Raw genomic sequence first — 15,970 nt, 5'->3', positions numbered from 1 at the left:
ATCAGGCTAAAATGAAAAAATGGGACAAATTAAATTCTAGACTTTAATGCATTAAAAAAAGAAAAAAAAGGATAACAAGTAGAGAAGTGCTTATAATTCTAAGAAGACTACCTTTTCCATTTTTCAACCTTGTCTACACAGTTGTTTTCATGCATAATTTTTTTTTTTTTTGATAAATGTTTTCATGCATAATTCTAATTACTATAAAGATGAATATGTGAAATGGGCATGGATGGTTTACCTTGGTCATGATCCGAACTGGGTCTAAAAATTTCAAAAACCTGAAGCAAAAAAGTCATATGGTAAAAACTTCTCAAATTAAAGAGCAATGCTATGCCTATGTATAAGATGAGTTTTATACTTTTAATATTACAGATCAATGAGGCAATGCATGTGAGAGGCTGATAGCAACCTTCTTATTCAAACTTATTATATTTTTATATTCTATTAAAGTCATAAATGTCTGAAAATAAGAAGAATGTGGGGAAACAAAAAAGAAAAGAAAGAAAAATAAATTGTTCATAGTATTTGTTGATTTCCATTAGTGACATCACTAGCTTTTTGAACTTTGTCTTCAATCACAATCAATTTATTGCCTGCTGTTGCATCTTCACCTAATTTGTTGATTATTACTGACATTATAAACTTTCCAAACTTTGTCTTCGATCACAATCAAAAAGTTTTCCTTGCCATTATTTGTTCTTTTAAGTCAAATTGCTAGGAGTTTCATTAACAACTCTAACCAAACATATGGTGCACAATCTGTTAAAAAGAAAATGCAACAACCAACAGAACATGAATTGAGAAGAAAGATAGTGACTTACAAGTAATCAAGAGAATATAATTGATCAACCTTTGAGGTCACTTTTGCTAGGTTCCTACCAATCACTTAGCTCCTCACCACATTCCTTGTACTCACTTGAATCTTCACAACTAGCATTACCTTGGGTCATAAATTCTATGAGCCTTTCGATCCTTTTTGGGTTTGGTATATCATTAGAGCTTCCTTTGCCACTGGGTCAAGCCCCATCATAATCATCACGGCTTCTCTTGGCTTTGTTGCCTTCTGCTACCACCATTGAATTGCAAAAACTATCCTCCAGAACATTGATGCCCTCATAAGGAGTGATGCCGCCGTTGCCTCTCTAAGCCATAAATTGGTTGAAATCTTCTGTGTCTCTCTTGTTTTCTATACGAAACTTGCATTTCTTCCCCTTGAAGCCTGTTCTAATTCTAATACCAATCTGACTGAATCCATTTTCATAACATTCCCTTAAAAAATTTAGGCCCTCATTGAGCATGAGCGATTGAGATATTTCTGATAAAACAACAAATGGGCCACCGTCTGGTATAAAAGATATTTCTCTTCCATTGGCTATCAACGACCAGTTAAGTGAATCCTCGTTATGGCATGGATGAGGACAAAATGCAACACAAATAGTGATCCCTATCAACTCATTACAGAAATTAGAATAAGGTTCTTTTATATTCAATTTGACTTCAGGCCCCATACTTTGATGGCTAAACCACTCGGGAATTTCACTACTAGGAATGATAGTCTGGTATACACAAGGATCGAATCCCTGAAACAAACAAAGCATGTTGTTTAGAACATAGAGAGAGAGAGAGAGAGAGAGAGAGAGAGAGAGAGAGAGAGAGAGACCTGATAGTGCTTTTTTATCACTGCATAGAACACGTCAATCAAGCCTTGATTGTCAGCCAGCTTACTGCATTCTGAAAGCCAGAGTTGAACTTCATGAATAGAATTTGGTCTTAATAGTCATTCTTGATTGAAGCTTTGGAAATGCTTGAGGACTCGTGCAATTCTCCACAACCAACCCAACAGGATAGATAGTTGAGAGATGCTTTCCGGAAGGCAAACAAAATGATTTCCACTTAATTGTAAAAACATTAAAGAGGATAAGCGACAAATATCATTGGGGATTGCATTGAGATTGCAATAACTTAGATTCAAGTTGGTCAAAGAACTCAAAGCAAATATTGAAGTTGATAACAAGCCCATGGGATCAGGATTTTTTGGCTTTGAATAAAAAGGGAGGAGCTTAAATCCACCAAAAGCAAGATTTTTAAGAGTTCTGAAAAGAGCATTAGAATAAGGCATTGGTTGTGTATCAAGCTCCACCACACTTCTATTAATCCCCAAGTTCTCTAGTAGTCTTGAGCATCTGAAAAAATTGAGATCTTTAATCAATTTCAAATTAAAAAAGGTGCCAGTAAGAGACGAGATTTTTGCAATCTCCTACATCCAATGAAGCAAGACCAGTCAAATTCTCAATTGATGTGGGTAATTTTGAAATAGCAGTGCTATCCAAGTAAAGTATTGATACACGTTCCATGTTCTCCCCAAATTCTAGAATTCTTTTCACTTTTGAGCAATTAGAAAGAATAAGGATCTCAAGAGACTCCATTTCAAACCTGCTTGCGAGAATTCTAAGGTTTTTGCAACCCTTTAAATTTAGAAGAGTAAGCTTTTTATGAGCTATGACTAATGGATGTATCTCGCATAAATTTAGACAATCTTTAAGTACCAATTTCTCTAGAACAGGGATTTTGGTGAGGCCAGGGACTTCAACAAGTTGTAGAGACTTGTTCAATTTGATTACTTTCAAACTCTCAAAAGTTTGCGAAAAGACAAGGAATAAAGAAAAAAAAATAGCTTTTATAAAATCTTACAATCTAATGATACTAAAAATACAGTTGTATATATATACCTAAATTACATTACCTTGGCTTGCAAACTTGATGGAAAATATTTTGAAGGGTACCAATTCCTTTGAAGAAATATTAAGTCACTAGGATGATGTTTTGGATCATGCATGAGGTGAACATTATCAATGATGAGCAATTTTAGACAATGCATCTTTAAAAAGATTCAAGATTCCAATGTGCCTATTTTGGTTTGGGTAACTTTAGGGCTATGCTTTGAATTGCTGTTGTTCCCTAATACACATGAACAAAAGAGATTATTATTATTATTATTTCTTTTTGAGAAACATGAACAAAAGAGATTAGTGAAGTGCAAAATGTATGATTACCAAAGCTGCTCTAAGTTAAACTATGTTGTTGAATTATATAATAAGGTGGATGCTTAGGTTCCTTCGATAACCACTTACTGTATTTCTTTTTAGCACATTGTCAATATCTTTATACAACCACAATCTACTACGCTTCCCAGGGTCTTTAGGGGATTCTTGACGAACTATATGCCGACCCATTTCTTGGAGTAATCCATAATCGATTGCGTTGCAATTTGACGAGAGATTTATCAATAAGAATCCTTAATCCAATTTTAGGGTAAAGTTCAAGATAATCTAATATTTCCATAACATGTTTTTGATACTTGCTACAAAAGAAACATGCAATATTTAGGAAAATTTCCTTCTCTGTATCTCTTAGTCCATCATAACTTATTTGAAGTACATTGAGAATTCTTGGTTCAGAAAATTCTTTGAGCTTATCTAATTCACTTTCTCATTTAGCAATGCTTCTATTGAATAGGAAGGAACTCAAAATCTCAATGGCTAAAGGAAGGCCATTAGCATAACGTACAAAGGCTTTGGACAACACTAAATAATCTTTAGTAGTATGCTCTTTTCCAAAAGCTTTCATATTGAAAAGATGAAGAGCTTCATCACAATTCAATTCTTCAACCTTGTATACTCCATCTACTTTACATGACATTAGCAAATGCTCATCCCTAGTTGTTAAGATAACTCTACTACCTAGACCAAACCAATCATTCTCACCAGCTAAGTTCTTCATTTGGTCTAATTCATTTACATCATCAAGAAAGAGAAGAACCTTTTTGTGACGTAATCTATTCTTGATCATGAGAACTCCATTATCAACATGTTGTACAATCATATCTTTGTCCATCAAAAGCTCATTCATAAGTGTTTCTTGTAGTTGAAGTAAACCATATTTTTCATAAACTTCCCTAACATTGGCAATAAAACTACAAGCTTCAAATTGATTGGAAACTATATCATAAGCAACTCTAGCAAGAGTTGTCTTACTCTTACCCATTCCACCCATACCGCAAATTCCTATTATGTGAACATCGTTTGTCTCTATAACTAAATGTGATTTTAACTTCTCCACTCGAAAATTTATTCCAACTAGGCTTTTGGTGTCTATCTAGAATGTAGAACTCAATTTATGTACTATCACTTTCACAATATCTTGGATAAATTCTGCCTCAAGCCATTGAGTTGGAACCTACCATAACGTGACTGAAAATAAAAAGTTTGTGAATATATATATGCCCTGTGGAACTCAGTTTAGTTCTTTAAAGCTGAAATATGGACAAATGTATGTAACTAAATGCTTGAAGCCAAAATTGAAAGAACTATGCATAGTCGCACATTAGTATTGAGTAACTATAAATCATTTTACCAATATAATTACGTTTGAAGGTTCCTAAGGTTCACATCTTCAACCTTTATGTAGTCTAGTGGGTATTGTAAGGACCAAATTAGTGGCCTAGGCCCAAAGGGAAGGATCTAAGCCCAAAGAGCCCAATACAATAAATTTATGGAGAGTGGACTAAAAAACTTGGCTCTAATGAATCAGATAACAATTATAGTGAGCCCAGGTGAAAAGAAAACAAGAATAAAAAGGTTTTGCTTAGAGTATATCGTCCTCGGCATAGTCCTCAGAGACTAGATCTCGTATATTTGTCCTTTGAATTTGTTTATAAGTCCAGTTCTTCGTGTTACTATGTTTTTCTCTCTCCTTTTCGATCTCTACCTCCCTGGACAGTTCCTTACATTATATAGCTCCCCTTAGATGATCTTGGCCTTCCACTTGTTGACCATCCAAGCCATTACTTGAGTGTCCATCCCATCAGACACCTTCTCAATCCCTTTGTAAGTTGCGGTAGCTAAGGTAGTATTGTTTAGAGGTCTTCTCCACATAAATGCAGCTAGAAGGTTTGGTGGGATGCATTAAATATGGTGGCAGCCACCAACTTTTCAGTCATGTCAGTACTATCCCCTTCTCCAAAGCTCTTTCTATACAGTGCGACCTCCTTTGATGATGTGCTATTGACGCGACCCTACAGTCCAAGGGCGTGGCCTTCTTGGCAAGGTAATAGTCCTTTTCGGCCATGGGTATGACACTTGGCATAATTACTTTACTGGAATTCCTGTAGCCCACAGATATATTTATCACAAATTTACAAATAATATAAGGTTTTATTAGTACTATTATTTGAGATTTAAAATATTGGGGGGCATGGCCCCATAATTGGGGAAATAAAAGAGAGGGAAAATGAGCTGTTGGAAAATATTAAAAAATGTTAATATTTTACATTGTTAAAATATGTTATTTATTGATAATGAGTGTTTTTTGGAATGGTTGAAAAAAGTTTTTTTTTTCTCGTTGTTCCAATTTTGTGCAAATAATCTAGTTTTTAGTTTATTTATTTATAAATAAACTAGTTTTTAGCTTTTTGCAACGCATTTAACATAAAAAAGAATACTAAAAAAATATATCTTTTAATAAACACTATGCAAATAAACTTTTTTTTTTGATAACTTCAATAAACAAAGACTACAACAAATCTAATATAAGCCTGGATGTATCCAGCTCAGATGTACTGTTACTTTAGTTGCAAAAATTGTGGACTCGTAAATAGTGTTCAAGATATTGCAAATAAACTATTAAAAAAAATAAACAATTCCCAAATGGATAGATACATATATTACATTGTTTCTCTTTATTCTCAAAGCTTGCAATATATCAAGATAATTAAAGATCAATAACATTTTTTTTTTGTAGAATGTTTAAATTAAAATTTTTTATATATTAAATTTTTTAAAAGTGAGTTTATTGATAAATAACTTCCGATTAACACAAATATGACATAAGTGAGGAATTGAGCCAGTGACTTGAATTTGATACCAATTGTTAGCTAGGAGTCTAGGACCAAGCGCTTGTCCACTACACCAAAAGCTATAGCTAATGGCAAGAGTGCAATTTTATTCCCTTTAAGGTTGGTAGCCTAGTGCCAATGGGCTGACTCAAATTTGGCCCAACTCGGCCTCTACCTATGGTAGGAAGTTGGACTTGGCCCATTTGGTCCACTACACCAAAAGCTATAGCTAATAGTAAGAGTGCAGTTTTATTCCCTTTAAGCGTGGTAGTCCAATGCCAATGGGGTGACTAAGATTTTGCCCAACTCGGCCTCTACCTATGGTAGGAAGCTAGACTTGGCCCACTTGGTCTCTACCCAATAAAATTGAACCAATAAAAAGCTATTAAGTGTTGCATACCAATTATTTTCTTTTAAAGTTATATTTGATGTAACTTTAAAAGAGTTACATTCTCTAATGGTAACTTTTATAACATCTAAGGGTAAGAAAAACACTACTTGCCATTTCATTAATGTTCTAAAAATAGATGAGCTTATTGCCATTTCATTAATTGATGGGGCAATATATGTCATCGATGATCTTTAACCATCTAATAATGAATGTCTCCTAAAAAAATGTTTGAACAAGGAAGTCTGCATAACCAAATATAACAAACAATAAAATGAGTTTGAAATCATTGTTTCAAAACTGGATTGGACTGGCCTGTCCGACATGCTCTCAACAAGTGAAATAACATGTCCAGCATGCAAACCATTAGGCCACGCACATCTTGTTGGTTAGGAATGAAAAATTAACAAATATAAACCAATTTTAAGTATCAAATATATTAAAAAATTAAATGACACATCATGGTTTGACCTTGGTTGAACCTCGGTCCGACCTCAAAAACCTTGAACCTCTCACTTTCTCGATTCATTAAATGGTTTGGGTTTCAAAACCATGTTTAAAATTTCATTTTTATTTTTTATTTTTTGATGAACTGAGTTTGAAATTCCGTTAGTGACTGAGATGTGTTGGCTTTTTATTTGATGTGGTAGATTTTTATTGGTCTGGCTAAATTATATTGTAGTGATTGTATATACTAACAAATTGCAAATAATATTCCAATAACCAATATATATATATATATATATATATATATATATATATATATATATATATATACACACACAAATTGAAGGTAATATGATTTCGAGGTATATATATATATATATATATTTATGAGAGGATTTAATACAACATGTATTATATTTAAAATCTTGTTGTTTTGTTGACATTGACAATATAATTCATGCCATATATGAAAGAAATGCTTAAAACATTTAAAGAAATATGTCAAATTAAATTACTTATCTTGTAAATGCCAACCAGAGAGATTGGCAACTTCTCTCAAAGCATCTCTCCATGTTTGCACCTTCTCTATGTTCTTCGTGAAACGTTTTTCATGCTTAGCTAAGGCTTGTGCAAAAGTTCCCTTTTGTTTCCATACATTAGATGGATCCACATCATAAAAAATGGGTAGAACTGTCGTTTTCATCTGTTTCATGCATTCAACCATCTTTGCAAGTTCATCCAAGCACCATGTTGAAGATGCATACTTGAGAGAATAACAATAGCAAACTTTGATTCTTCTATTGCTTTCAAAAGTTCTGGCGAAATATATTTTCCTCTCTCAAGTCCTTCATTGTCTCTAAAGGTGAAAATGCCTTTTTGTTTCAAAGCAATATATAAATGATCTGTAAAATTATTCCGTGTGTCCTTACCTCTAAAACTAAGGAAGACATCATATACCCACCGTTTCGAAGAAGTTGATGATGATGATAAGGCTCCTTGATTTCTCATTGAAGCCATTGGTAACATATTGATAAATCTTGAACCTTAACAAAGATTAAAAAATATATATATATATATAAGTAAAACACAATTTGAAGGATGAGTGGAAAGGAAAATAACTAGGTAAGAAGAATACGATTTGATGTTAAATATCTTTTTTCTTTTTGTCTTTTTTAAAGAGGGAGTGGAAGAGAGAAATAAAAGAGACAGATATGCAATAAAAGTGACAACTTACAGGAGGAATTGACGTGGTTGTAAAGCCGAAAAGCCGCTTGAAAGTTGAAACTAGGCGAACAAATACAATTTCTACTATGTGATAGTAAAAACTAGTGAAATTCGTTTTTGTGCTAGGCATTGTTCCCACCTTTGTCTTAGGGGTATTGCTATTTATTTTCCCCACTTAGGTTCTGTTTAGTGGGGAGGGTAGAAAAGGCTAGGACAGTTTTCCACCATATCTGTTTTTGTGCTAGGCAAGGTGAAAAGTATTACCTGTAGCAACCTTTTCTTTATTCTTTACCAATCCTGACAAGTTTTTCTTGAAGGCAAGTAATTTATTCCCTAGTAGGAAATGGGTCATGTCAATGAGTGCTTTAGGACAATTATTAATGAATCATAGTAGAAAATTTTGACATCATTTTCATGGGAAGAGTAATGCCAGGAACATAACTTTCATGTAGACTTATCACTTTTATTCCACCACTTACAACTTGCCATTTGAGCAAGTTGTGGGAAAAGTTGTGGACCTAGTGATCCTACTCTTAACATTTTCCTCATATGAAATATAAAAAACTGTTATTAAAATTAATTGTTTTATTATTTTTTTCATAAAATATTTCTAAAAATAATTCTTAAATCAATGCCCCTTATGATATGTTTAACATTTCCTTAAGAGAAGAAGAGAGGTGAAAGATTAAGTTCCTGCAACCACCTACTAACTTTTGTTTATATAAAGTGGCCAGCTATAAACTTCTTTTCAAACATCATTCAGGTCTTCCCCAATAAAATAAAATAAATAAAAAAATTCTCCTTGTTTGGTATTACTTGAATCAATTTATCCTTTACCCTCCCAAAATTTTGCTTAATGGATTCTTCCATTCCAATTTGAGGAGTGTTTGCACTATTATGTTAATTTTTTCTTCTCTTAGGAAAATTTTTATTTACTTCATAACTTAATTCTATCTCCCATCCTCTTATCCTTAACAATCTTAGGACAAAGTTTAATGTCGTTCAAAGATATTTGAGTTTGAACCCTAATTACGCTAAAAATCAATTAGTATTTTTGCTTGATGATAAAGAATAAACACTTATATTTCACTAAAAATCAATTAGTATATTGGCTTAATGATAAAGAATAAACACTTATATTTTTTAGAATTAAAGAATAAACATTATGACAGCCCTTTATGACTGGAATCATTTTAAAGCGCCACAACTTATTGACAATTTAATACTTTCCATAATTTTATCAGGTAAAATGTCTAAAAATTACATAAAAAATAAAAACAAAATATTTGCAACAAAGATATTTGCTACAATACCATTCTAGAAATTTTTGTGGAAATTTTATTTCCAAGATGTGTGCATATCCTAATTGTTAGGACATATGTGAATTGATGTTAGGAACATATGTAAACATTTTATGTATTGGCTAATTCTTTGACAAAACACACTTTACTTATATTTGGGTAGATCTAGGATGTGTTTAATATTTCAAGAAACAAGGTTTCAAGTTTAAGTGTTAAAGTCATGCAAGTCTGTCCAAGAATCAAGTAAAGAAGTGTTGTTCATTAAATCTCGATAGCTAGCTCGACAGCTAGTATCAATCAAGGTTTAAAAGAGTTGTTCAGCCCGAGGCTCGACAGTAGCTCAACAGCTAGGGTATTATGAAACTCAGTTTTTCAAGACTATTTTTCATCCAATCTGTGAGTATGTGTTTGGACTTTCTTTTCTCACAACCCTAAACATATATACGGATTATTTTAAGGGTCGTCTAGGGTTGTGCGAGTATTGAGCAAAGTCTTGATCATGCAAATTGTGACCATGGACAATATTTTGCCCTAGTTTGTCTTGAAGAAGCTACTCTGTTTGTACATCTAGGGTTTTGTGACCAAGCAACTTCATGATTTTTATTGCGTGATGAACTGAAGAACCTTTTAGCCAACATCCTTCTCAAGTTGGTGATTAAGTCGCATTTTGGGATCTGCGTATCTATTGGTTAGTCACGTACTGGAAGCCATGCGATACAAGGAGAGATTGTCACTACAGAACAAGTCCAATTGGGTATTGGGGTAAGGGTTCAAATGTAGGTTGGTATAAGGTACTGGGATTCCTTTACTTGTAATCACTTGTTTTGATAATAGTGGATTTTCGAGAGTGGTGACCTTAAAATCACCCGATGGGGTTTTTGTCGTGTAGGTTTTCCCAATTGCTAAACAAATCACCGTGTCATTTAATTTCCGCTGCATATTTAGTTATTTGGTGATTTTTTTGTGCTACCATGCTTATTGCATATAATTGAACCTAATTAATTCACTTGGCTAATTAATTGGTTAATTTATCACAAGGAGTCAATACATTTTTGGCCTATCACTAATAAATCTAAACTGTAATGTAGCTCTAATGATATACCCTTCCACATTTATTGCTTGGTTGTTTAAAGGGCCTTAGCATTTACATTCTCTCCTTCTAGGCATCTTCCAGTCAAAAGGCGGATTCGAAGTCATCAAATCCATAAGGAATTAAACAAAACAAAAAGAAAAAAAAAAACAAAGCTGGATTTAGTTTATCTTACGTAATTGCATGTTAAAAAGAAAATGGATTGGGATGAAAGAGTAAAAAATATGATCAAGAATTCACTTCCTCTGGTTTCACATCACACCTACTCATTTTTAGAGTAGGTGTGCAAGTGGCCATGTTAATTCAAATAGGATATATATATATATATATAATGACTTAAATTTATAATTGTAAATGAAATAAATTAGGATAAACATTGCTTGGCTGGTTGGCCCCCAAGAACTATATAAGTATTCAGGTAATAATTATTAGTACAAAGTAGTGCTTATCTCAAATCTGTTGGGGTTATATTTTTTTGTAATTGGCTAATTCTTTGACAAAACACACTTTACTTGTAATTGGGTAAATCTAAGTTGGGTTTAATGTATCAAGAAGTATGTTGTTCAAACATAACAAGTGGTATCATTAAAGACATGAAGTTTGATCCAAGAAACAAGTGAAGAAAATCTGTTTCATTAAATCTTGACACAAGCTCAACACTAGCTATTATTAAGGATTAATGAAGAAGCTCGACGTAAGCTCAATCTATCAAGAATTACAATTTCAGATTTCTCAAATTTGAAATTTGGCCCATGATGACTTGGATGATTAGGGTTTCTCTCTCTACAACCCTAGTCATAGATAAGGCTTACTTTAAAAGTCATCAAGTACGGAAACAAAAAACTCAGAACTCATATACTTTGTGAGAATCTATTGCGTTTGTACGTCTTAAAGTTTCATAACCAAGTGCATCCTGATCTTCATTGTCTATAAAGTGAAGAACTTTGTAGCCAACAACAATTAATCAAGTTGCTAGAGTTAGTCACGTACTGAGATCCGTGCAAATGAGTTAGTCATAGATTAGAGATTTGTGCAAAGTAAAGAAGTCTACTATAAGATCAAGTTCAATTGGGTATTGAAGCGAAAGTTCAATTGTAAGTCAATATTTTGGGATAGTCCACGGTAATGGTAAGATTCCTTATATTTGTAACTGCTTGATTAGTGGATTCTTAGGAGTAGTGACCTAAAATTTTCACCTAGTGGGGTTTTTGCTTTGCTAGAGGTTTTTGCCATTTGTCAACAAATCGTCGTGTCAATTTAATTTTTGTTGCACTTAGTTTATTTGGTGATTTGTTGTTGCCTCCACGATTTGCATGTGATTTGACCTAATTAATCAACTTGGGTAATTGAATTAATTAACTGAATCAATCTATTTTAACCCAACAAGTGGAATTAGAGCAGTCACACTTTGATTAGGTTTTAATCTATACTGTGTAAAAGATTGTAGAATGAGAAATGAGTGATTGTAAGTCGCCTTCGGAGTGACCATGAAAGGGAGTTTGAAAACTCTTAACTAGAGCATTATTTCACTGAAGCTGGCATAGCTCAAGAATTTTTAGCTCCTATTACTCCTCAACAAATGGAGTAGTTGAGAGGAAGAATAGAGTCATCCATGAGATTGCTAGAGCTATGATGCACAACAAGGATGTTTCTAAAAATTTGTGGGGTGAAATAGTGAACATTACATGTCACATTATGAACAGAGTGTACTCTAGACCAGGAACAAAGAAAACTCCATATGAGTTGTGGAAAGAAAGAAAACCAAATGTGAAGTATTTTAGAATATTTGGTAGCACTTGCTTCATCTTAAAAGACAGAGAAAATGTGGAAAAATTTGACAGAAACAGTGATGAATAAATTTTTCTTGGCTACTCTTCCTCCATCAAGGTTACATAGTCTCTAACATAAGCATAAGAAAAGTTATGGAGATTGTGAATGTTTTAATTGATGAAACCTCAACTTCTACCACACAAAAGGAGGTTGATCAACTGCCAAAATCTACTCTTCCTCTAGCACCTAATAGTGACAAAGTTGAAGAAGATCCTTTTCCTCCTTCTACACCAAGTGATGCTTAATCATTTGATAACACTCCCATTGAAGATACTCCAGAATCAACCACTCTTCCTCCACCTATTGGTCACATGGAAAGAGAATCTTCATCAAGAGTTAAATTGAATCATCCTTCAGATGCGATTGTGGGGAATATGAATGAATTAAACTCGAGAAAGCGAACAATTGATAAGTATGTGGCTAAATTTGTGTCTTATTTATGATATTTGTCTCAGGTTGAACCTATAAAGGTAGAAGAAGCACTTTAAGATGAAATTTGGGTGGAAGCTATGCATGATGAACTTCATCAGTTTTAGAGAAATGATGTTTGGACTCTTGTTCCAAGACCAAAAGGTGTTAACATCATCAGCATGAAATGGATCTTTCGTAACAAAAATTGATGAGGAAGGAATTGTCATTCAAAATAAAGCTAGACTTGTTACTCAAGGCTACACTCAAGTTGAAGGTGTTGATTTTGATGAGACATTCGCTCTCGTGGCTCGTATAAAAATCCATACGGATTTTACATGCTCTAGCTTGTCATCTTAAATTCAAGTTATATCAAATGGATGTCAAGAGTGCCTTACTGAATGGGTTTCTCAAGGAAGAAGTCTTTGTATCACAACGCAAGGGATTTGTTGTCCACATTATCTCAATCATGTGTTTTATCTAAAGAAGGCACTATATGGCTTGAAGCAAGCACTAAGAGTGTAGTATGATTGACTTAGAATATTTGGTGGCATGAATTTTCAAGAGAGCAAGTAGATAGAACCTTGTTCATCAAGAAGGTAGATGGAGAGTTGGTTGTAGCCCAAGTATATGCCGACGACATCTTCTTCGGGTCTACAAAAGATGACCTTGCACACTCCTTCTCCAGTATGATGCAGACTAAATTTGAGATGTGCATGATATTAGATTGAACTACTTCCTCGGACTTCAAATTCAGCAAAATGACTCAAGTATCTTCATTTCTCAGTCAAAATATGAAAATAATATTGTGAAGAAATTTGGTTTAGAGTCTACTAGCTTTGTTAGAACTCCCATGAGTCCAAATGTTAAACTCATTGTTGACTTGTTAGGCAAAAGTGTATATTCTACTTTATATAGAAGCATGGTAGGTAGTCTTCTCTACCTTATTTCTAGTAGACCAGAAATTAGTTATAGTGTTGGAGTATGTGCTAGAGATCAAGCCAACCCTAAAGAGTCCAATGTTACTGTTGTTAAGCATATTATCAAATACGTTAAATCAACTAGTAACTTTGGTGTTTTGTGTGATAAGGAAACTAATAATGTGTTGGCTAGGTATTTTGATACTAATTGGACTGGTAATGCAGATGATCATAAGAGTGCATCTGGTGGGTGTTTTTACTTGGGGAATAATCTTGTCTCTTGGATGAGTAAGAAGTAAAATTCTGTATCTCTCTCAATTATTGAGGCCGAATACATTGCTGCAGGTAGTTATTGTACTTAACTCCCTTAAATGCAAAAACTTCTTATTGATTACAGTGTTTGTCAAAAACATCTTACCAAATATTGTGACAAAAACAGTGTCATTAACATTTCTAAAAATGCCGTTTAACACTCTCAAACTAAACATATTGAGATCCAACATCATCTCATTTGTGAATTGGTTGAAGATGATATTCTCACTCTTAAGATCATTAACACTGATGATTAAAAGGCTGATATTTTCACAAAACCTTTGCATGGTCGTCGGTTTGAATTCCTATGGCAACATTGGTGTAATTTCTTTGGGGTAATCTTCCTCTTTCTTCGTCATGCATCTGCATCTAGTTTTTACTGCTTTTTAATATGCTTGTTCGTTTGTTTTGTTTATTGCTTTTAATATATAAAAAAAAAAATTTGAAAAATACAAAAACAGTGTGATGTGTATAGTGGTACCTATATACCTTGAATGGCCAATGAAACAAGGTTTCTTAACTTTGTATCTCTTATAACTAAGATGAGCATCTTTATGCACAACTAAGCAATGTGAGCTTTGTGGTTTGTTGTGTGATTTGTATGATTTGGTTAATCTTTTATCATTCATATCTTTATCACTCTTTCTTAAGGGAAGGACTATAAAATCCTAAGAGAAAGGCATTAATAACCATCACACCACTAAAACCCGTCAATCATAAAACCTCTGTGTGCAATTCATAAAAGCCGTGCTTGGTAAGGTGTAGCACTTGCACAGCAAAAAAAGAAAGAAAGATAAATGGGTATTTCTTTTCTCTATCTTATTTGCCCATACATAATATGCCTTTTTACTCTTAAAAGAATAGTATGCAAAGAACTTGAAAAAAAAAAAGAAAAAGAATCAAAGTGTTTTTACATATGGATGCAAGCATGTTTCTAGGAGATATGGGAGTTATATGATGTATCTCAAAGGTAATGCTCCCCATCAAACGGTTATGATTGTGTGTGAATGTTCTCTTATCTCATTATTTTCATATGATGAGACACTTGTGCTTTCTTGCAAAGGTTTCACATGCAACACGCAATTCTTTGCCACTCTTGATACTATTGTACAATTATAATGTGATTTGGTCATCACAAGGAATACATGTGGTAGTATAAGTTCGCTAAAATGTCTCAACTTGTTTTTGAAAATAAAATTGGTTAGACTTGTTTAGTGTTTTGGATTTAAGATTGCTTTGCATCTAGAGGTTTTTTTTTTTTTTTGGGTGTTTGAATGCTTGGCTTGCTTCTTTGATGTTTGGTATGATGTTTATCTTGTTTTTATTCATATCATGTCTTTTCTCCCTTGAAAATTCATGTTTTTGTGCTGTTCAATACAAGCTCGACAGCAGCCTCGAAACTAGCTTGACACAAGCCTCTTCTATCGAGATTTTCTAGGTTTTTCTTGATACCTCTTGGCACTATGAGAGATCTCGAAAGTGCCTCTAAAAAAAGAGAGATTTTTGGAGTATTTTTTAGGCACCTCTCTTTTTGGGTAAGTAGTATGGAGTCGCCACTTATTTTTTATACAAAAAAAGAAAAAGAAAAAAAAATACTACTTACAAAAATTTATAAGAAAAATTAAAAAAATTACAAAAATACTACTCCTTTCATTGATTGAATAAGAAATTACATATTTGAAAAATTGAAAATTTATATGGCTTTGGGTCCTAGTTACAAACTACCAAATAATTACATGACCTTTTGTCCTAGTTACATTTTACCGAAAACAAAAATAAAGACAAGGCTAGATCTACTTATCCAAAGATCTAAATCCAGAGGCTAGGTTACAAAATGGAAAGGTGTTAGGCACCCATTCTGCCTAAACAATGTCTGGTCTTCTAGACTTTTGTGACCAATGTACCTTTTTATGCATGTCATGAATGATATGTTGAACATGTGAAACAAAAATTAAATCACACAAATTTATTTATGAATGAAGTATCTTCTTTTGAAAATAATTAGATCTGTTTTGGTTGGTAAAAAAAATTGATTTTGATTTGTCAAAATGCCAGATCTGTTTTGTAGTAAGTAAAAAAAAAAAAGAAGTGGTTTTTGGAGATAAAAAATTCAGATTTGTGTTTATTACATAAAATAAAGTCTTTTGATTTGAA

The 15,970-nt window shown here is 33.2% G+C and overlaps 1 pseudogene; it reads right to left on the bottom strand.

Moving 5' to 3' along the window:
- Positions 1 to 1,145: 1,145 nt before the first annotated feature.
- On the bottom strand, positions 1,146 to 7,748 carry LOC142620641 (TMV resistance protein N-like; annotated as a pseudogene).
- Between the last annotated feature and the right edge of the window lie 8,222 nt (positions 7,749 to 15,970).

The sequence above is a fragment of the Castanea sativa genome, chromosome 12, assembly GCF_040712315.1.
Source record: "Castanea sativa cultivar Marrone di Chiusa Pesio chromosome 12, ASM4071231v1".
NCBI lineage: Eukaryota > Viridiplantae > Streptophyta > Magnoliopsida > Fagales > Fagaceae > Castanea > Castanea sativa.
The sequence above is the reverse complement of the archived record's forward strand: the minus strand, read 5'-3'. Positions and strand labels throughout refer to the sequence as shown.